Genomic DNA, 22228 nt, shown 5'->3' with positions numbered 1-22228 from the left:
TGAAGGCACGAAGGTAGAAACTTGGCTTCTCTGATTAACCTTGACTGAATTCAATAATACCTTGGAGTCACATTATTGCTGACCTTGTGTTTTGCTACCTTCTCATCTTTCTAATTTGTCTTTCCTTCCTGCCTTTGCAATAATAGTCAGAAGTGTTAAAAAATATCTCCTGCTGTCTTGTGGGAGAGCTCCTCTACTTGCAGTGATTTTTATTTTTTTACTTTTCAGTATATTTGTGTTTTTCTTGCATTTACACACACAAACATTTGCATGAGAACAGCTATTTAAGAGTTACTTGGAGGTGGCCTTGTAAATTTTTTTAATGAATTTGTGTGATGATGTGCTGAATATTGCCAGCTATCAAGATAATTTGGCATTTGTCCATGCAAAAAGAAATTCTTTCTGTGTGCCATTTTAGGAGATGATCCTGACGATGTTCATGAGAAAAGCAGTGTTGAAGCTGGGGTGTCCACAAAGAAAAAGCCCAGGTGCTGCCTGGGTTTATTTTGAGTGATTTGCTGTTCTTCCCTTTGGCCACAGGTTCCTGCTGATGTGATGTCCCCTCATAATTTTGGTCTATGCTGCTGAAGGTGTGTGTATTATTTTGAGTGAGGCATAAAACAAAGGATCTGAACACTTGTAGTGATCTGTAAAGGCTCTGCTATCTATTTAGAATAAACATCAGGGTCTTGTTCAGGGGTATTTGTGTGGATGCAGCAGAAATCTTACAGATCAAAGGACAATAAGGCCAGGTCTTAAAGTCCTGTAAGGATTTTGAACACTCTAGCTCTGTTGCAATTCCAGTTTTGGTGTAAATGCCATTTGCACTTCCCTTTTGAAATTTCTTTTTCTTCTTTGCTTCCTTTTCCTTTACTGATACTTAGTGTCATACACAGTTCCAGTGGTCCGCCCTAGAAGGTGATGATGGTGATTCTTTCCTAGGACTTTCTAACGATCTTGAGGGCGATGGTTGTAGTTTGAAAGAGAGAATATTGATTATCATCTTAATTGACAGTTCTCCCTTGCTAGTATCTCTCCAAATCAAGCCTACGGCAGGTCACATTCCCATGGGGTATCCAAAGCATGCTGCTAATCTCTGGAAGCATATGCCTTAGGTGAGTAAAATAGTTCTTTAAGATTTGCCATCTCACAATGAATTTTGCATTGAAGTTCAAGATTTCTGTGTGAGAAATGTGTACTCGGAATTTTGAAGCAGAAACGTGCTTGATCCAGGACTTCAGCAAGCAAAATTCTTGCAAAATACCCAAAATTGGTACAGCTCTTGGTGGAGCAGTTTCTGGTGTCTGTGTGTGTGAATGGCTTTAAGACACAGGTCCAGGTAAATGGGAGTGCATGAGGCTCTTGCTCTGAGCATGTCACTGTGTGAAGGTGTTTGTGACCTATCTGAGATACCGGATGGTCTGCAGGGTGTCTCCAGAGGTTTTTCATAATGTAGCCCTACATCTATGGTGGCTGCCTTTTGTCTTCTGTGGCATTCTTGTACAAATCCAATGTTGTGATTCTGTGAGTCATGGGCAATTGAAGTAATATCGTCATCTGCTTCAGGGGTGATAAAAGGTAGATAGATGGCAGCTAGATAAACTACATCATGCTCTGTCTCCTCTCACCTCCTATAACTGCTCTGACATCAAGTAGCTGCAGTTGGTTCACCCACCTGCTGATGGTGACAGAGCCAAGGATAGGGAAATGACTGTAGCTGCCTTTGCTGGAGTTTGTAGCTAAGGCACATAGTTGGCATTTCTTCTTCGGTTCTGCTGTTTCAACTACCTAATGCAGCTGGACGAGTCATCACTATGATCATCTGTGTGATACAGGTTTGGCCAGAAAATCCTTGCTTTTAGATGTAGGCAAGTGGTGCTGGTAGGAGCAATACGTTGGCTCCAGCACCCTGTATTTGTGGGCAACCTGAGAAAATCTTGAGTCTAGAAGGGTCCCGAGAGCTTCTGTTGTCCAAAGCCTTTGCACAGGCACTGCAGTGTAGGCTGGCTGCAAGCTGCAACCTGTCCTTGCTTATCCCAACACTGGGAAAAAGCACTGGGAGCGATCCCTTTGCTGCACTTGCAACACACTCCAAAATGCCAGCAAGTATAAAATTCAGTAAATGTATTGAACTGGCTTTTTTTCCTCTCTGGAGCACACTGAAATGCTAACTGTCCTGTTTACCGTCTGGTGCAATTTAAGATGCTGATTGGAAGTGCAATGTCCTTAAGTGAGATAGTTGTTGGCTACCCAAAAGATTCTATCTTTGCTTACATAACACCTCTCTGCTGCAAATCATAGTCTTGGTAGAGTTCATAGTCCGGTGGATTTCCGTAGGACCGTCTCATTGGGAAACAGATTTCATCTCTTGTCTGACACTCTGCTGACCTGTCAGGGGCATCATAGGTTCCAGCCATTTTTCTGGGACTTTGGGAAAGGGGTGTTTACCAGGTGAGATGATTTATCTTTCTTTAGGAGTGGGTTTAGTCCAAGAATATATCAATACAGAATTTCCTACCTGCAGGTCAAGAGGAAGCCTACATGTATTTTTAGAAACATAGACAGTGAAACCATTAAATTAATTTGTCTTTGCTTTAATAAAAGCACTCCTTGCCTTTAGAGAATGATAATGGCACTAGATTAATGTATCCAGGAGCACCATTGTGAGTGGCAGCTGGAGAATGAGAACTTGATGGGATCTAAAATGAAAGAAAAATGTTTGCAATCAGTTTTGTGCTTCATTCTCCTCTTACCCCAACTACCTGAGATGTTCAACACATAATTCTACAATTTATGTGGTGGTTTTTTTTTTTTTAAAGGCATTGTAAGTCTTCCATAAGAAACTCTCAAGATGCTATTTTCATGCAAATAGCTTTGTGTGCTAAATTGAGGAACTTAAGAACCACAGAAAATACAGGAAATGTGGGCAGAACACATTTGAAATGTAAAAGTTTCCTGGGAGTTGTCAACAGCTCTTTAAGAAGTCTATTGCCTGCACCTTTCAGCAGCTTTTCTTTGTGATTGCTGGGGGAAAAAAACAACAATTACAGAACTGAAAAAATTGTACGTAGTTGTTGCACTGAGGAGCAACTCTCTAGAAGCGATAATGGAGCGGAACAACATTCTGCAGTTTGCCTTTCTGGCTTTGATGAAAATCGAGATGACAACAATGCCCCAATTCTTTTTCTAGTTCCCAAGCTTAAAGTAAGAGGATGCCCAGTTTTTCTAGATCACTTACCTTTAAGGATGCTCTGACACCTTCTAACATGTGTCCTCATACCTGTGCCTTTCCTTCAGTGGCAACCGTAGAAAAACCCCCTGAATTTCCTGGTGGAAGGATCTTTATTGCTCACGTAGGCTTGTAGAGAAGATGAGTGTATAAACCTTGATTCTTAAGGGCAAAACCAGCCTGGAAAGTATCCTCTCAAAATCGAGTGTGGTATGAATAAAGCAAGTGACTTTTCCACACCACAAAGATGAGTACTTTCTACTTCACTGCTGCGGATGATTAAGGAAAACAATTGCATTCTGACAACATGCATTGACATTTTAAAATGAAAAAGAAATGAAGAACAGATTCTGGGAGGCTTGCCATTAATGATAATGGATTTGCCTGAATGGAAGCCTTTTTGAAAGTCCAATTCAATTTTTTTTTATAATGTTTCCTAGAACAGGCAACCCCATCACAGGGGGGTGTCTAGTGGGTCAGAGGAGTTCAGGGGGTAGTCTGGGGAACAGAACCGGCTCTACACGTGCACTCACGAGCCCACTTAAAGACAAACAAGAAAAATGCCTGTGAGGGCAAAGAAGGGAGGGGAAGCTAGGTTAATGCTGAAAAATGAAGATTTGACGTTTAAGTTCAACTTTCATTTGCTTGCAAATGAAAACTATTGTGTCAACACTGCAGGAGATGGTCTATGCATAGCTCTTTTTAGGTTAGCTTTTCTTTTCCCCCCAAAGGTTAATTCTTCTTTGATTTAAAAAAAAGTGAGAAACGTGGACTTTAAATGATAGGCAAACACACACAGTGCCTCCCTGGCAGTGCATGCTGCACATCAACTGCACAGCCCTGCTCAAGCTTCTGGCAGGGGGCTGTAGCATACATGATAACACGGCATTGAAGGAAGAGCTTTCCAGACAGGTGTAAAATGTATTGCAGTTAACCATTTTCCTGTAGGAATTTTTTGCTCCTTGTGATACTAACTTTCAGTTGTGAGGTTAAAACTGGGATGTTTACAGCTGCATCTTTTTATAGGGACCACGTGATAGGTAATTTTATGTGAAAAATCTGTTTAGTCCCCTGATGGAAGAAGTAAACTTAGGCGAGACTCATTCTCCTGTGAATTCTTGGCATGCCATAAAAAACCCATTGCAGTTCTCCAAAATATTAGCTGTAAAACTTGTGCCTTGTTAAAGTTACAATCAGAAGATATAACAAACGGATTATTTAAGCATACATTACCATGTAACGTTCATCTCGGGGCACTTGGATTTTGACTCTGCAGTACTGTGCCTTGCCTGGAAATCTCATGGTGGCTGCTGGGGTGGAAAACACAATCCCTCCTTCAAATAATGTATCCCTTCCCTGCTGTGCCTCTCCTCTGGTTCAAAGATAGTCCCCCTTTAAAGTTTAATCAGTAGTTTTATCATTGCTCACAGGCAAAAGGTACCGATCAAAAAAAAAAAAAAAAAAAAAAAAGCTGCCTTGGGATGGAGAAGTTTAACACTGGATGGAATGGAATTGCACCTTTCCTCTGCTCCCGCTGTTTTTAATTGATTCTTCATAATGGTTTGTGCTTATTTTTGGCTAGGATGGCCCTGGGAGGGTGATGGGAGTTTGTGAGCTGCTGTTCTGGCAGATATCTATACCTCTGCTGAACCCATCCACAGGGAAGCTGAGCTCTTGGTGAATCTGTACTGGAGCAGAGCAGGGAACAGGTAGTTTCTTGGGTGTTCGGTTGGGTCGCTTTCCTCAGGTGGCTCTCCCAGAACTGCAGAGTGTCTTTAGGCTTTATTTATTATTTTTTTTCTTGTATCTGTCACCTGTTGATGCTCCTGAAACACTAAAGGGGTAGATGTGGCACAGTGCAGTAATTGGAGGGTGGATATGTTATAAAAGGTATTGAGAGACCTGAGCTGATGCTTTCTCGAGACTCATGTTGTTAATGATGTTTTCCAGAGCAGAGTCCCAGTGGTCACAGGTGGTGCTCCAGTGGGAGGAGAGAGTGTGTGTCTGTGTGTGTCTGTCCCCCCACCCCAAAGGATTGGAGAAGGGAAAGCACTGAGGAGCAAGTAGCAAGTTGGGAAGGCAGGGATATGAAATGCAAACTGCTTGAACCTGGGCTCGTGTCTGTGCTTGGTGCTCCCTGTTGGCTTTTCAAGGGCATTTGGAGGTGTCTAGCAGGAATGGTTTGGCATGGGTTCCCAGAGGAAATGCAAGTCATCTCAACCTGTTTGGTCTAGAGCCTGCTTGGCCTTTTGGGCTGAGACTGCATTAATCCTGGCCTCTTAGAAGGCACTTCATTACTTAAGGAGGATAATATCAATCTGTTGCTATATTCGCATCAGAAGGAAAGGGTTAATGTTGGCTTTTTGTGCTTCTCTGGCTTCTCTTCATGGGAACACCCAAATATTTGGTAATTTCCAAAGTGGAAGGAGGAAAGTGCATCTGCCTCCTCTTTGAAAAGTCAGCAGTGTGACAACCCATGGCAGCAGCATCTGTCGGAATGCCCATCAGTCTGTCCCTGCAATGAGAACGCACAGGCACATGTGTTAATGTTATGTACGTTCTTGCTACCGTTGTTTTCTCTCTGAGACCCCTGCAAAGCCAGTATAGGGTAAAAGGCTTGTTTCTAACTCTGAATCACCTGTACTCTCTTGAGTCTCCTACAAGCTGAAATTTGGTTTACAAAGCTGGTAAAAACAATTCAATTTAGGATGCTATTGGTTTTGCTCAGTATGTACTACCCTGGCCCTCAATCTTTTTTGCTTTTCCACCAACCATTTTTCTTGGTCAGTCTGGCTGCCACTTTAGATCTCTAGTTCTTCCCATGCTGCTTTTCTGTTAGAAGAGAGATGCAAGAAAATTACCCTGTAACAACCCGGGCTGTAAGACATTTCCAGCCTTTGAATAATCTGTATGGGATTTTTCCTCCTTTTTTTTTTTTTTCTTCTGTGATTGTTGTCTGCATAGGTAAAGCCAGGCCCAGCAAATGCTGATAATTCAGATAAAATGCACAGCATTTAGGCCTTTTATTATTACCTGTGGGGAGGAAAAGAGGCATTTTGTATGGCTTTGCAGTGGATTGTATGGCAGTGGGAGCAAAGAAATGTCTGGCGTGGGGTTTTCTCAGGAGCTTGGTGCAGAATTTTTATGCATGGCTTCTTGGGTAGCTGCACAGGTATTTATCCACTATATAAATAGGAGATTGACATCTTTATAGATCTATTACAAATGTGTTCTCAGCTCAAGGTCACAGTTTTCTTCAATTCTTGCATGTAGCTCATTTGCTGCTTTTCTCCGTGCCTTACACTTGCTCTGGGACTGGCGATCCATGCTGTGAACTCTCCCGTCTCTCATACTTCAGATTCTGTTTTGCTGTCTTTTATCTGCAGGGGTTTCTCCTGTGAGCCATGATGTGCTTATACGTTTCCTTGTTGCTGTTGGTGCTGTAAAGATAGCATTTACATATATCTATATCTATATCTATATAAAATTGTGCAGATTTGAAGGTAGTGGGTTGGGGATTTTTTTTGTTTTGTTTTGGGGTGTTTTTTTTTTCCCCTCACTGGAATCTATTAAGTTGGAGGATTTGACTCTCGGTGGGAAAGCACTGAAGATCTTTTTTGTACCTCTTAATGGTGTTCCCTGTTTAGTAAGATGGGTTACTTATGCAGCTGGCTCGGTTGCTACTTCTTTTAGCCTAAGCTTGATGCCCAAATCATGTCAGGTTGCTTGAAGCATCACAGATACTTAACTGACCCCCACCCCTACCGCGGGTTGCTTGCTTACCTCTTTGGGCTTATCTGCTGCCTCTGAGGCTCTCTGAAGATAGGGATTTGCAGCTCTGCCATGGAAATGTGCTTCTCCAGGAGCTGTGCTGCTCTTCTTGTGCAATGGGAAGAAGCCTCCTGCAGAAGCTGTTCCTACTGGGCGATGAATTCCAGTTTGGTTTCTTCTCCATCGGAAAATGAGGGAGTGTGGCTCCAGGTGGACAGAGAGAACCAGGTGTGCCCTTTCTGCAGGAAGTTTGTTCCTCTAGACTGTTGTTGGTGTGTTTGCTGGGCATATACCTTATTTCGATTTGTGCAATTAAATTTTTTACTTTCTGTAGGTGAAATGTTTTGGAGCTGACCACAGTTTCCACATACTCCTATTTGAGATGAATTGCAAGACAATATTTTTGCCCAGTAGATTCCAAAGCACTGTAAGCTTCTGATATTCAAAACCTGTAATTAAAGTAATAAATTTATTTATAATATTAATATATATTGTAAAAACATATATTTAATACATATTTTAATATATTAAATAAAATATGTTTAATAATATATATTATTAACATAATAAATTATTATAAAATAAAGTAATAAATAAATAAAGTAAATAAAAAATAAAGAGTAATTTTACAAGGACATACCAATTGTGTGTTCCCTGATTTAAAGGAGTACCTTCTTTTGGAATTACATTTGTATCATGAATGTCCCGTTCTGTCAATTCAGATTTCATTTTGCAAATGTTCTCTAATATTCCTCTAAAATTCAACTTCAGCAAATGTTCCTTCTGGAAACTTCAGCTGCTGAGCCACGCAGAGAGACTGAACACAGCGAGAGTATGGGCTCGAGCAGAGAACTCATAAAGGTTGCTAGAAGGCACTCTTGGGAAGCTGCATTCAGCATTTGCCTGTGGGATTATACCAAGGAACCTAAATCCCTTGACTCTCCAAGCTATCTAATGGCATTTTTATGCAGCCCCAAGACTTACCACCTTCCCCGCTTTTCTAACCTGTAGCCTGCTTTTCCCCACCAATCTCAGCCTACTCACTTCCCTCACCTCCCTGAGCAATACCTTTCCCATCTAACCTTCAAGGCTTTCTTACCGGCAGAAATTCCTGCAGGTGGAGCTGGAACGACGTCCTGCTGCTGGAATAAGTTATGAGGCATCGGTTGTCACTGAGTAATTGCTTCCCCGCGGTTCCTGGTTCTTGCACTTGCTCTCGATATGCCTGTGTGTGCAGCCACCCGGACAGAGCATCCTGCATGCCAAACGTCCTTGTGGTCTGCAGGCAGGCAGAGTGGTGGGTGGCCAGCCTGCCCTTCAGCTCTTGCTAAATCGTGGCGGTTTGACCACCTCCAGATCATGAAACAGGAATATCAAAGGAAATTGTGCAGCAGTGGAGTTCATTTTCTTGTAATAGGCATCCTGATTTAATTCTGACAGGAGGGAATCTTATTCCATCACGTGTCCCCTAAGAACCGTGATGAAAGGCGTTGTCTATAGCGGAAACCAATTTGTTACTGGATTCAGCTGTATCAATGTTATCCATGATAAGGTTGTCTTCACTGTGGCTTTGCAGTGATTTATCTAGAGAGGCCTCCTAACTTTCCCGGATGCTGGGCAGCCCAAGAGTATGCGAGGACAGCAAAAAAAATCAGGGGCTGGCTATGCTCTTGTGGCTAATTCTCTTGTTGACTGTTCTCTGCAGGTGGCTGTTGCCTCTAAACCTCAAACTGGAGACCGGAGCTGCTGCTTTGGCTCCCATTGCACCTTGACTATGCTGTTAGATCCCACCAGCAGAGTGTCTCCCAGGCTGACAAATAACAGCTAAAGCACTGGAGAGCTCCAAAAGGTTGGGAACGTGCTCAAAACAACCAACAATAGATCTGTACAGGATTCCAGCTGTGGGCACCAGTAGAAAAGGCTGGAAGCTTGTGGGAGAGAAAGGAGGCAGGCTGGGTTGCATGAGAAATCTGTTCATCTTCGTGATGCCCACTATGGAAAGGCTGTCTGGAAGGTCGTGCTCCAGCAAAGTGATCCTTACTTTTGTGCGCAATTGTAATGCCATCACTTGGGTGTGTTGAAGGATGGGATGCTCAGTGTGGGGTCTCACCTGTGCCTGCTCCCAGTTACCTGCTGCAGGTGATGAAGGAGTCCCAGATACGGGCGGGTGTAGGTCTTCATGGGTTCCCCTCAAGGGGCCATGCTTCTTGGGACTGCACCAGCAGCTTCACAGCCCCTGCACCAGTGAAATATGGACATTAGCCATTTTATCTACAGCAGGCAGAAAACACTGGCCATGCTGAGTTCACTGGTGGGTCTCCAGTGAGAGGCAAGATTTGATGACATGCCTGAGAAAGATCCTGTGCCTTTGTCTTGCTCCCTCCCAGTCTGGGGCATTTTGCAGGTTCAGGGCTTCCTGAGCTGGAAGTTAATCTGTAACTTTGTGATTAATAGTCCTTGACGGGCTCTGCCAGTTAACTTAAACATTTGTGTTATGGGCCCTTCACATGCCCTGTTACAAGGCATTTGCTTTGCAGTTCATGCCTTGTGTGACGCAGCTGGAAATGTGTTTCAGTAATGCTCCAAAGTCTTTGGTTTTCCTGGTACATTGAATTTTTGCTGTTACTTGTAGGGCCTGCTGCATCCCGTGACCTTTCTCTGGCAGGAGCGCCTTGCAGTCCTGCTTCTGATGTCTTTTTTCCCTTTCTGAGGAGTTTTGGAGATGCTGGTCAGCTACTGCGGAGGGCAGCAGGCCAGGGCTGGGGGGAGCTGCTGTACAAACTGTTGAGCTAGTGTTGGGGTTTGGTGTGAGTCCCACAGGGCTCTGCTTAAAAAATGAGTGTTCTCAGCTCTGTCTGAAAAACAGAGCTCTGCTCAAACAGCTGAGCTAAGGTAACCGAGGCACTCCCCACACTTTCCTCACTGCTCTGTGTTCGCTACATTTCCCTGTGAATGTCTGCTGGAAGACCTCACATATGTCCCATATCAATGCCTATGTGGGCATGTCCATGCTCCTCATGTGAAGAACTGATGTTCTTACAGTTCCCTCTTGCCTGGGTGGGTTTTTTTCACTTTTTTTTTTTTTTTCCTTCCCACAGTTCAAGAGCCCAGATTATTTTAGCACAGTAAACATTTTTTTGACAGTTAGTGACATGAATAAATCCTTTCCTTTCCTCCCCCTAGTTTATTATTTAAGAGGAGAAAATGATTAAATCCACCAGAGCTGATTTGAATTCTCTGTTAACAGGAAGAGGGTGGCCGATGGGGGTCTGTCAAGCCGCAGAGTTTGCGTTCATCAGCATCTTGGGAGAAACAGAGATGCCAGCTGCTTAGAAACATCTGGTTTCGGTTGTTCTCCCTCCTCCCCCACCTTTGCTTTTTTTTCTCTCTTTTTGGAGAGTTTAGCATTACTGACTCTAAATGTTGCATCTAGTGGGGTGACAGCTTGGTTTCTCCTCTTCTACTCAAGTACCAGAGCCCTGCCAGGGTACTGGGCTGGAATCCAAGTAAGGGTCAGCCAGAGCAGTAGAAAAACTACCAGCTGGTCACAGGTTTCTGAAGGAGAAGCTCTTTCTGTTCGGGGCTGGGCTCTGTGTGCCTGAAGGCACAGTCTGGTTAATGTAATACCAGCACGAAGCAGGGAGGGAAAGGCAGGGCCCCTCTGTGCAAAGGGAGAAAGTGTTTTCCTAACCTTGGTGACATGGAAACACAAGCAGTTAGAGTGAAAGAAGCCCCAGCAGAGTTAATTAAGTGTTGCATTTAAAAGATGGAATCAAATAGAAATGCTTTGCATTTATTGAAGTTAGCTTTTCCTGCTCTCGAGGGTTGGACAAGGGTTGAGTACCTGTGCTGTTTGGGATGGAAGGCAATCTGGAGCAGTGCATTAGCATGGACTCGGATGTGAGGTTTGAGAGAGCAGTTGTCAGCTCCTCTGAACAGTGCTTTTGCTCACCAGCAAGCCCTTAGCATGCCTGGCAAAGGCAGTGTGCTATATGTACAGTCAGGAAAGGTGCAGGGTGGAGGGTGCCTTCCTCTGTTCCCTTTCCCATCATTTTGACTAAAAGGTGCATCTATAAAACTGATACCTGCTGGAGACTGAACCAACCAAGCTGGTGCATCTGTAGAGCAGAGTGTCACCCTGTGCTCAGGTCCTGCTATGTCATCTCCCAGTGGTGTTCATCCTGGCTAATTAAGCTGAGTCTAAATAACCCAGGCAGTGCCCTGTGCTGATGTGGTTGATCAGCTCAGTGTTGGCTTAGGTTCTCCATTAGCCAGAGGAATCGGTGGCTATGCAGTGCAACCCTAAAGGCTGTGGCTCAGCTTCCACTGGGGTTAGGAACCTGCGACTTGAAATAATCAGTGCTATTCCCTGTGGTCTGGATGCCATCAAGACTGCAAAATTCAAAGTAATCTTGTTTGGTGTCTGCCTGCACCTTGCTAGAGGGGAGTTCTGTTCCGCTAAAAAATACGCAGCAAATGTGTGCCAAAATGAGCCATTCAATGTATAAAGCAGAGCAGGCTTCTTCTCAGCATCAAAAGGGAGCTCCCAGCCTCACCTGGTTACACCCTCCACTGCCATTATTTTAGTGGGATAGTTTATGTCTCATGGTATTTTGGCAATAGAGGATGACTTGCAATATTTCAGGTTTTCTTGAGGTTGTCCTTTCACCTGCCTGTCTTTTCCCTTCAGTTTTCTGTGCTTCTGATGACTGACTTTATTATCTTTGCTATTTCTAAACCTCTTTTTGGTCCCTGTCGGAGCTTCATTTCTGCTGGGGGGAAGATGGAAAAGGTCAGGCTCTCACTAGTGAATATTATGTAATTTGTTTGCTGCATCTGTGGGCAAACTTGCATGCATGTTGCTAGTATGAACTACTAGGATCCTCCTGGACACATGGGCCCCATGTTTGCTTATTTATTTACCTTTTCTCTTCTCCTCTGTTGTTATTTTCTCCCATCTGGCCCAGTATTACTGGTTCTGCCTCTTCTGCAAGAGAAAAGCTTAGTGGACTCCAAACAGTAAATAAAACTGACATTTGCAGCAGTCAGTCTGATACAACAAGACTGGGATGCAGCAGCACTTCTTTGTTTGGGCTTGGTTCCACTCTTTATTTAAAGCCTTTTTTAATCAGGAGCTAATGACAACTTTTGGTTGCGAGAGCTGATGCACAGGAAAAAAAACATTTTGCATTCAAAATAATGCAAACCGTTATAAATAGGAAGATCTGCAAGGACATAATCAAGCTAAATTGCCCATTGTTACTCTCACCATAAATGATTTCTTGCCTCTGCTATCTGGGTTGGGTTGTCGTCTGGGTTTAGGGAAAGTATATTCTCTCTTTATTCCAGTTGCTGCAGCAGCTGGTTGTTGCAAGAGGGTTTTGTTCTGGGTCTTGTGTGGATCAAGCAAATATTTTGGTGGCTTGGATATTGCCATTCAAATTGTCTCATGAAAATTGTCTAACAGACTACTGCCACTCTCTTTCTGCAGCTAAACTGACCCCTTAAGGTGGACCCATCTCCTCGGGGAGCATGTTACAGACAGACACGGAGAAGTCTTGGAACAGGTCAAAGCAGCAGCCTGCCGGGAAAACAGCTATGACTTGGGAACAGAGAAACTGTCTCTGCTGCAGACGGTATGCAGTAAGCTCTGGATTTTAGTGACTCCATGCAATTTATCCTATTGAAAGTAGCTGAGCCTGTAAAGAATTGGTAGCTGATGCTGAGGTCTCCAAACAGATCATAATGCATTTAATACTTGGGATTTTTTTTTCCTAATTTTCCTCAGCTGTGTTGTACATGAATGAAACCTAAAAGCTGCACACTTTTTTGTGCTTTTATTGAAGCAGTGTATTGTGGACATGGCTTATAAATTAGGCAACTATTCTGGCCTTCTGATTTTTCTAAATGATATTTTTCACTTTTTTAATAAATAGGTTGGTTGTTTTTTCACTGGGCAGTTCTCTGAGCAGTGTAGGTTTCTTCAGTTATGGCACGATCGTGAAGCTTGCCATGAAAATACCACAACATGACAAAGCCTTCATGGTTATGGAAGGTAAACATTGCTGGATGATGTCACTTTTGTCCCAAAACCCAGTCTTTTACTCATTTATTCTGCATGTGTCTTTCTTTTAAAGCATTTTCCCCTTTGCTTCAATGCGTGCAGGGCAACCTTTGCTACAGAATGGTAGCATCCTGAGGGTTAGGTGACCTAATTTCATCTGTACTGCTTTCTTCTTTCTAACCTCCAAAGGCAGAGACCCTGAACTGAAAAGTATATAAAAAGATTCTAATTAGCACAGGACAAATAATAAAATAAGACCTCAAATGAAAAGAGGTTTGATTTTAATTTTCTAAATTAACAAATGGGTGGAGTTAGACCAAACTGCAAGTGTGGCACCTACTTGAATGCTCCACAGCATCCTTGGGTTTTGTGGGGTTTTTTTTGTTGTTTTGTGGGTGGGGTTTTTTTTGGTTTTTTTTCCTCATTCTTGATAGGAAGGAAAGCTCTTGGGTGGAGTTATAGCTCTCATCAAAGAGTTGTCTTGTTTGGACATGCTGACATCACTGATGTCCTCGTCAGCTGTAAATGTCAACCTGACTGTCAGGAGGCAGCTACATATGAGAGAGGTGAAAGTGTCTGGTCTCACCTCCTGCCTCTTCGTGTGTCCCACCTGTGACAGGCAGGAAAATCTTGCTTTGATGAGCAGCTGGGAAGGCCATTGTCTTCTGGGATGCAAAGAAGTTGTCTCAACCCCCTTCTCATCAGGAACTTGGTCAGAAGGTCCCACAAGGAGGAGCTGTTCTTAACCGTCCTTCATTGTCTCTTCCATAGAAGACAGATACTCTTGAGAAGATGATTTTTGGGGTGGCCAGCATTGGAGGACTCTTGAAAAAGGCTCTCTGCAGCTGGGATTAGCCACTAGGACATCACAGCTTGTAGCATCTTTGGCCAAATACCTGGTGAGTGATGCGTTTTTGCCAGGTTGAGAGGAAGCGTTTAGTTGGGTGCTCGGGGAACTCTTTCCTGCAACTGCAATTCTTCAGCTGAACCTTCATCTTCATTGCTGTTTTTCTCATTCTTCTCTGGGCTTCTAATGACAGTGATTATACCAAATGCAATACATTTCATGTACTGTGGAAATGATTTTCAGGCCCAACTCTCTCTTTCAGTGCTTGGAGGATTGTTAAAAATACTGCTTTTTAGATTAAAGTTATTTTATCCTCCCCACTCTATTTCCAGTCCTGTGTTAACCTGCAAAGTAGTAAAACTGCTGACTTTGTTATGTTGCATTAATTAATTATCTCTATAGCAACATGCACTGATGTCGTAAATATGGGAATTCAGCAGCACAGCTGGATGGAAGACAAGCTAATAGATAAATGGGGAGGCTTTTTTTTAAATGCTCAAATATCTGCAGTAGTTAAGTAAACAGAAGATTACTGATAAAGTAATATTTTTCATTGTTTCTCTTTCACTGCCCTATTCCACTTTCGACTGAACCTTCTCAGTTACATAGGTCCCGCATGTTCTTGCTAAAGAGGTTTTGCAAGCTGCTGGTCTGCCTCTCCATCTGCTCAAAGCACTGGGTTATCTCCTGCTTGCTTTTATACTCGTATGTGGAAATGCAGGCAACAGGGCTTCTTCTTGCAGGAGAAATCCCTTTGGTTTCAGCAAAGCCACCCTGCTAAGGGTGGTTCTTCACGGGGAGGAAAGGTGTGGATCTTGAGGAGGGAGTACAGTTAATTTTGGCACTGTGTGAGGGTGACACGGTGCAAGATGGGAGATGTCAAGAGGCAGAGGAGCTGGAAGAAGTAGTGAATTTTGCCTCTGAGAAGGCTGGGATGCTCTGCTCTGCTTGATGTCTGTATGAGTAGTCATGACTTGTCTGGCTTTTAGGAGTCCTGGCTTCTCTGTGGAGTTCTGGCCAGGCTGTGCTACTGACTCTTCCCTGTTTTGGTGCTACTGTCTTAGATAAAAGGCTGCAGAGAGGTGTCTGTATGAACAGTGCCTGTGCATCATGCTTGCACTGAGCCTTCTGCAACAGGGCTCAGAGAGGGACTCTTTCCCTGTCTCCCCAAAATGCAGCAGCAATGTTTTGTGATGATAGCTGCAAAGCCAGGCTGGGAAGAGGGCAAAGTAGCTGTTTCAGGGGAAGAAATATGGTAAGAAGAGACTCTTAATTGCACTGCAGGCCTGAAGCTCCCCGGAGGTTGAGAGCTGATGCTTTTCTAGCTCTTTTTTTTGTCAGATAGTCTATTCATTGAACAATTCCGTTTTGCTATTTGTTTGTCACCATTGGCTGTGAAGCTGATCAATTCTTACCGGTCCAGCACAGTGCTTGAGGGGTAAAGGCACTCTCCATTGAATAATTTATTCAGTTAATCTATTTTGATTTTTGGCATTTGACAGGTCCCAGGCAGGGTACGGTACGTCTGTGGAGGAGTCTCAGTATGCAGTGCTGCTATTTATACAGCATCCCAGCTCCGGGAAGTGCTGTGTGGATGTGCTTGGCGGGGTGAAGAGCTTGTGATCTCAGAGGGAGCGTTTTAGGATGCCAGTCACTCTTGCGTTCTGCTTCATAAAAAGACTTTGTGATGTTTGCTTAGTTTTGCACTGAGGTGAAGCAGAGAAAATTCACGGCACATATGTGACGGACACTGATAGGTAAGCTTTTGGGCAGTCCCTTTGGAAGAAGATATTGAGGGTTAAACCCCTTTTTGGACCAGCCCAGATTGTTTGCCATGCAGCATGTGCTGGGAAAAGAAGGCCCCAAATATTGCTGGTCTGCTCCATATTTAATTCACTGCCATACCCAAGCCAGGGAAGGTTTAACTCTGAGTGCAGGACACTGCACAAACCTCACTTTAAAAATCACTGCTCTCTGCCTGGGATATGTGCAGAAAGGGTTAAGCTTGTAAAACAACCTGCCCTTTTCTGTATAAATTAAAAAACCCCAAAAAACGTTAACATGGTAATATTTTTATTTCCGTAGAAAAGTGTTTATTTTGGTAGCATGCACAAAGTTTCTGCTATTCTAAAACACTGAGATTTCACAGCCGAGCTTTCATGTTCCCAGCAGAGAAGGAGGTGAGATACTCAAAGAATCTCTGTTCTTATTTCAGCACTGCACTCGCCAGCCAAATTTTCAAAGGAGCCCAGTTTGCTGACATGAATGGGGTTGCTGATGTGCCGAAAGAGAAGGAAGTGCCGGAGAACATATTCCTCGCTGGGTCCAAGTCTCTCCTATTTTATCTTTCTCTTCCATATGTTTTCTCTGTAATGAGAGGAATTATTTATCATTAAAGTGATATATAATTTAAAAATTAAAGTTAAAATTAATGAATGCTTAAATTAATTTACTGACAAAAATAAATGTCTGTCCTTCAGATCCTATAATTTTAATTGGAGTGGGTTACAGCTTAATTAACATGTATTGATTCTAGTGCTGTGCACATCTATAGGTGGGTGGACTGTGTAGCAGTGTTGGGAGGAATCCTCGCAGATGAAGGTGCGTTAAGATTTGCTGATAACGTTCTGAATAATTGTCTTGTGAAGAGACAGAAAAGTCTTTGGTCTCAAGCTGTTTTCTCTGCAGAAAGCTTAAACAAAATATGTTGTTTAAAATTAGGGCTAAGAATTGGCACAGCCACTTTGTAGATGGGAAGAGAATTCTGCTCCAAAAATGTTAATGAACTGAATCATTAATGAGATGCATGAAGAATACAGAAAATTGAAAGGAAGTTGGATCAAATAAAGAAGCTGATGCAACTGGAAATTTTTGGGGAAAAAAGGTAGGCTTCAGTTTGGTCCTGGCTCTTTTGCCTGGGCAAGTGTTCCCCATTTCCTGGTGGGTGATGCTGGGGAGGAGTGTGACAGCATGGGGTGTCATTTTAAGGGAGGTGTTGGCAAATTGGCCTGCAGAGGAGCAGCTGCTTTGGGCTGGTGGGAGGAGATGACATCCTGAGGCCTCTCCAACTCAAGATGTTCTGGGAGCCTGTGAAGCCTCGGAGCAGGCACCATGCAAAGGCCCTGCAAGCAGGAACCCGTAGGGTGAGGAGAGAGAAGGCAATCCTTGCTCCCTGGCACAAAACCCTCTGCCTGATGCTGAAGAATTCCTGCCTGACCTGTTCTTCATAGCAAAAGACCCACTCCCAACCTTTGCAAATCAATCTCTTTAAAGAGAACTCTGTATTTTCTGGTGTTAATATTTTATGGTTTGTCAGTGCTATGAATTAACAGAATGGAAGATGCACCACATCTCACCTTGCAACTGCAGTGCGCAGACTGCCTGGCCTTCTCTAAGTGATTCAGGGTGCTGTTCCCCAGGGACCCTCTGCTATTTGTAGTGTGAGAGCTACCCACAGGAGCCTCTTGGCTCTTTGGGACAGGTTTTTGGTGTGCAAGGGCCATCCTGTTAGGGGAGGGTTTGGTTAGCACAGGCTCCATAGCAACCTGGAAAAGGCTCTGGCAGCGTCTCTCACTCCTAACCCTATGGAGGCAGGGATGCTTGGAAAAGGGGTTTATCTCTTGGGAGGTCTATGCATCCTGGGAGTGTAGGGGACCATAAACCTGCTGCAATGGGCGAGGCGATGTGCCAGACTGTGAACAGAGCATGATCCTGTGCTGAGCTGGCAGCGCTGTTTGCTGTCTTGCCCTTCCCAGTTGAAGGCAGAGGAGATGGAGGGGGTGTGGGAGGGTGCAGGGCACTTTCAATTCCCTGAGCTCAGTGCCCAACTCTTCTTGGCCCTTTAGGGTTTGCTGAACCCCTGCGATGCCTCAGGACTTTGCGCTGTGACAGGACCCAGTGGCAAGCTTGCAGCTCCCTCCTTTCTTCCCTGCACTGGTTTCCATGGCTGTGCTGGGCACCAAGGGCTCCTGCGTGCACGGCGGCACGAACTGGAGGTTAGCTGAAATGAGCTGTCAGCCGGACTGTTTGTAGGATGGTGAGCAGGTCCAGCTCAGGGCTGACTGCTGGCAATCAACTCTGGGGTGTGTGTCTTCGGCACTGTGCTGTTTGCAAGGGAGAGAAGCCGGTAAGTGTATGTATGTGTTCTCTCACCTTTGGGTTTGAGCAGTTTTTCTTTCCATAGCACAAGCTTCTCTTTTCTCCACACAGGTTTTCTTATTTTTTTTAATTGAATCGTATAGGTGCAAAGAAAAAAAAACATCCCTCTAGACTTGACTCACAGCAAAATATTTAAGCTCAGATTCAGGTTGCAGAAGCAAAAAGTAAAGGAAGAGAGAAGGTTTTTTTAGGGCTCATGAAATCCCATCTCCCCTGAGCTGGAAGAGCCTTGCAGTTGTCTTCTGTCACTGCTCTCTGCACAGGGGATGGGGAAGGAGCTGAGCGGCAATACTTTGGGGAGCCCTTCACCCCCTTTTCTGCACCTAAATCCAACTTGTGACTCAATGTGCTGTTTCTTGCCTTGCAGTGGGGTAAAGATACTAAAAAAAGCAGCCACAAAACCTACTAGCTAATGAGGTGGTGACATCTGATGTCACATATGAGCCGTGTATAAGCCACTGGCTGCTTGTATCTGGGAAGTCCCTTCGCCGCTGGGGTGCAGGAGCACTGGTCCTTTCTGCAACCAGGTATCCTCTGACCTGTATCACCTGATATAGCCACTGTGGGCGATCCCATAGGATTACCCACCGCTCCCAGATACAGTGCTATGCAGGCTGCTATATTTTCAACACACAACAGGAGATGAATTAGCCCTCAGATTTCTTGGGTTCCTGAGCATTTTCAGGCAGGCACAATATTTTTTCCATGTCTTCTCATATTTCACACAGCATGATCTGTTGCTGCATGGGATAAGGATGTCCTTGCTCCTGAAGTTTTCTAATTAAAGTTCTCCCTTTGGCCTATTTGCCCTTCAGGAGGGGTATTTTGATTCATCCAGCGGGGTTGGGTAAATGGAGACTTCTCTTCCAACTTGTCAAGCCCATCCCTTGCGCTGTCCCTTTTTATTAATGCATAGGCAGTGCCTTCCCGGAGACTTTTTTTTTTTTTTCTCCAATATATTGAATAAATTCTACATCAGGAAGGAAAGAAACTTGCAATAATGAACCATCAGTGGGTATTTAAGATTGCTTTAATGGGTCATATCGACGTAATCTACACTTTTTCCTGGGAAGATCATACTGGGCCATAACCTTAATTCATATTTATGTCAGAAGAAATTATACAGTGGAGATGGCTGAGAAAGAGCATTTCTCTGCTAAGCAGCCAGATATAAATGTAAAGATCTTCTAGAAATATGCCAGGATTTGGAGGTGGGGGAGGAAATATCAGGTGTTCAGGACATTTCTCTCTTGCATGGAAAAGTTCCTCAAAAACTGGTTTCTCACCCCAGGATGTAACCCAAGAAGGTATGTGCTCATGGGCCCAGAAGTGTGCAAGGCTGAGCAACTTTAAGATTACCTTCAAAAGCATCTTTATCATATTCATCTTTTTTTCAGTGCTCTGCTTTGCATGTGGCTTAGAGATGTGTGGGCATGAGAGATGCCCATAGGTGGTTTGGCCAGTTTAAGAAAAAATCAGAAGGAAAGGAGAGGCCAGTCAGAGTTATACACATAAAAGCAATGGAGGTAAATAAAATCAGTAAGGTTTGACCTTCCAGTCGTGTCCTTATGGTTATTATTCCTTGTTGGTCAGACCCCTCTGAAGGCCAAGAGTCAGCCCGGACTGGGGTATTAGTGGCATTTAGGTTGTCTGCAAGAGAAAAAGACGAAAATTGTATTTAAACCCATTCCTCTTGGCCAGGACAAGCAGTTCTGTCTTGATCTGCTGCTGCAGGGAGATGAGATAAAGTTGCAAGTTCACTCGGTCAAGATAGATGAGGGTACAGGGGAAGGCAATGAAAATAATACAAATTACTGGAGCCGTCTCTGTGAGGCTGGGAGAAAGGGACAAACATGACTAATGCCGTGTGAATGATTTGCAGAAAATGATTTCTTCGACAAACTTCGCCTTTATAGAGGTAAACTGTCAAAGGCCACAATGCAAGTTTTCTGATGTGTTCATGAGTCAGAATTATTTAATGAGGAAATGAAGCAGCCGTCCCCTAGGCCTTCGAGCTGGGTTACCCAGGGGACTAATGCTCCTCTTGGCGAGAACGAAACAAACACCGTCTCCAAGCAAAGAGCACTTGTTCTTGAGGTCACTCCAAGCTCTTCCAGACAAAATTAGGCTCCTTAATTTGAGGCATTTGCCATGAGATGTGAAACCTAAATGCAAAAAAGGGTTGGGTAACGCAAGCATTCAAGTGTTGATGCTGGTGCTCTGTTTCTATAAACATTTCTAGTTGTTTGTATCTATACACACTTTATATTTTTCCTTTTCTGATACACCATCTTATTTTCTTGTTCTTTCCATCAACCTTTTTGATATACCTGTGAGAAGAATCATTTGTTCAGTGTGATTATCTTTAGCAGAAGGCCAAAACCTAAAAATTAGTGGTTTTGCACAAATACAGGCTAAAGAACTAGTCTGTTTTATTGTTTTTTTTAAAGTGTACGTATATGTATTTGTTGAAAAATAGGGTTTCAGGTCAGCTGAAATGATTTGTTTTGAACTCAACAAAAAGTTATAACAGGAAGTAGCAATTTAAAAAAGACCAAACCACTTCTTTGTGTGTTTCTGAAATGAGATGTTTTGACTTCTACTTTTTGAAGCAATGTTTGGAGCCAAAATGAAGTTAATGCTAACTTAAAAAAAATAATAAATGTTTGGCCATATTCCCCATTGAATCTTTTTCCCCCATTTTCTTCTTGCTTTAAATTTTGTTTAGGAAGAAGTAAGCAAAACTTTTTTTGAACTGCCTCAGAATGACCCCACCTCCCTGACCAAGAAAGAAAAAAATATCCATGTATTACATGGTTATTAACTGGTTGAAGCTCCTGTGAACAAAAAAAAACAAGGCGAAAGGAAAGCTGCCACACATTTGACATTTTCATTCTAGCAAATATTTGCTTTTTTCATTCGGTGACCCAGGCTCTGATTTGGGAAAACATTACTTGCATGCCTAATGATGACTACGTACTTAAATCCCTTTAGCTTCTCTCCTTTCAGGGGAGTCAGGCCATCTCTCCCCCTGAACCAGCAATGCTCAAAGACTCCTTCATGGAGATCACTTAAACCTGTGGTCTGCTGGTGTACCGGCAGGCCTGTGGGTGAGGTCCAGCTGGGGAAGTCCTCCCGTCTCAAGTGTCCATCCCATCTGGCTCTCAGATGCTTGCACAGATGCTCCATGCAGTGACCATCCGTTGAGGTGCAGGATGTGCTCATGAAGTGTGACTTGAATTTTTGCTGCTCTGAAAATGGGAGAGTAAGCCATCAGTGCAAGCCAGGAGAAATGGGAGTGACATCTGAGCAGTCCCCAGGCTGTCCGAGTACAGGAGTGCCTGAAAATAACTCCTGCCAGCATGGCAGAGCCTGGAGCTATCTTGGGAGCTATCTTGGATCCCTTTTTGCGTGGCAAGGGACACCAGGAAACTGGATGCCACAGAGGCTGCTGGAGGAAGGCCAGCTGGAGGGGAGGTGACATGTGGCCTGAGCTGCAGGACAGGTACGAGGGACATGCGCTTTGCCTCACCCCTGCTGTGAGAAGGCTTTGAAGCCTCCTCCCTGCTCACTGCGCAGGTATGGCTCCTGTCAGTGTGTCCCAGGGGCAGCAAAATGGCTCATGCTTCCATGGAAAATGCTGGTTTGAAGAACTAAGTGAGAGAGGAATGTGTTTTTCCTCACTTTCCCAACCAGAAGGTTAATGAGGTGGCCAGGTGAGTTTGAGGGAAGTTGCAGTCTTTTCATCATATTGGCGGGTGGATGCATTTTGTTTCTTAGAGTACGTTTAAGACTTTAATTAAATCAGGAGTATACTCTCTGCAATGGTTCTCTGCTACTCATCAGCTTCTTAAGGCCTTGTGTGGTGGGCTGACCCCGGCTAGATGCCAGGTGCCCACCAAAGCTGCCCCATCACTCCCCTCCTCAGCTGGGCAGGGGAGAGAAAATACAATGAAAGTCTTGTGGGTTGAAATAAGGACAGGGAGATCACTCAGCAATATCCGTCACAGGCAAACCAAATTCGACTTGGGGAAAATTAGTATAATTTATTACCAACCAGGTCAGAGCAGAATAACGAGAAATAAAACTAAACCTTAAAAACGCTTTCTCCCTACCCCTCCCTTCTTCCTGGGCTTAACTTCACTTCTGATTTTCTCTC

The 22228-nt window shown here is 43.9% G+C and overlaps 2 long non-coding RNA genes across 2 annotated transcripts in view; one reads left to right on the top strand and one right to left on the bottom strand.

Annotated features, from left to right (window-relative positions):
* The window catches only part of LOC114011505 (uncharacterized), a 54271-nt gene that overhangs the window by 16721 nt on the left and 15322 nt on the right, over positions 1-22228 (top strand). Inside the window, exons 5-12 of the long non-coding RNA XR_008747283.1 lie at positions 7093-7427; positions 7772-8849; positions 12492-12636; positions 12937-13055; positions 13836-13963; positions 16127-16512; positions 16633-16795; positions 17757-18037. This is a non-coding gene — a long non-coding RNA (uncharacterized LOC114011505). The remainder of the gene's footprint in view (positions 1-7092; positions 7428-7771; positions 8850-12491; positions 12637-12936; positions 13056-13835; positions 13964-16126; positions 16513-16632; positions 16796-17756; positions 18038-22228) is intronic.
* LOC114011507 (uncharacterized) lies at positions 6544-7751 on the bottom strand. The gene is made up of 3 exons (XR_003553435.2): positions 7641-7751; positions 7013-7449; positions 6544-6669 (listed from the first exon to the last, which is right to left on the bottom strand). It is a non-coding gene; the product is annotated as an uncharacterized LOC114011507 (long non-coding RNA).

This window comes from Falco peregrinus, chromosome 1, assembly GCF_023634155.1.
Source record: "Falco peregrinus isolate bFalPer1 chromosome 1, bFalPer1.pri, whole genome shotgun sequence".
Classification (NCBI taxonomy): Eukaryota; Metazoa; Chordata; class Aves; order Falconiformes; family Falconidae; genus Falco; species Falco peregrinus.
This window is presented reverse-complemented; position numbering and strand designations above follow the sequence as displayed.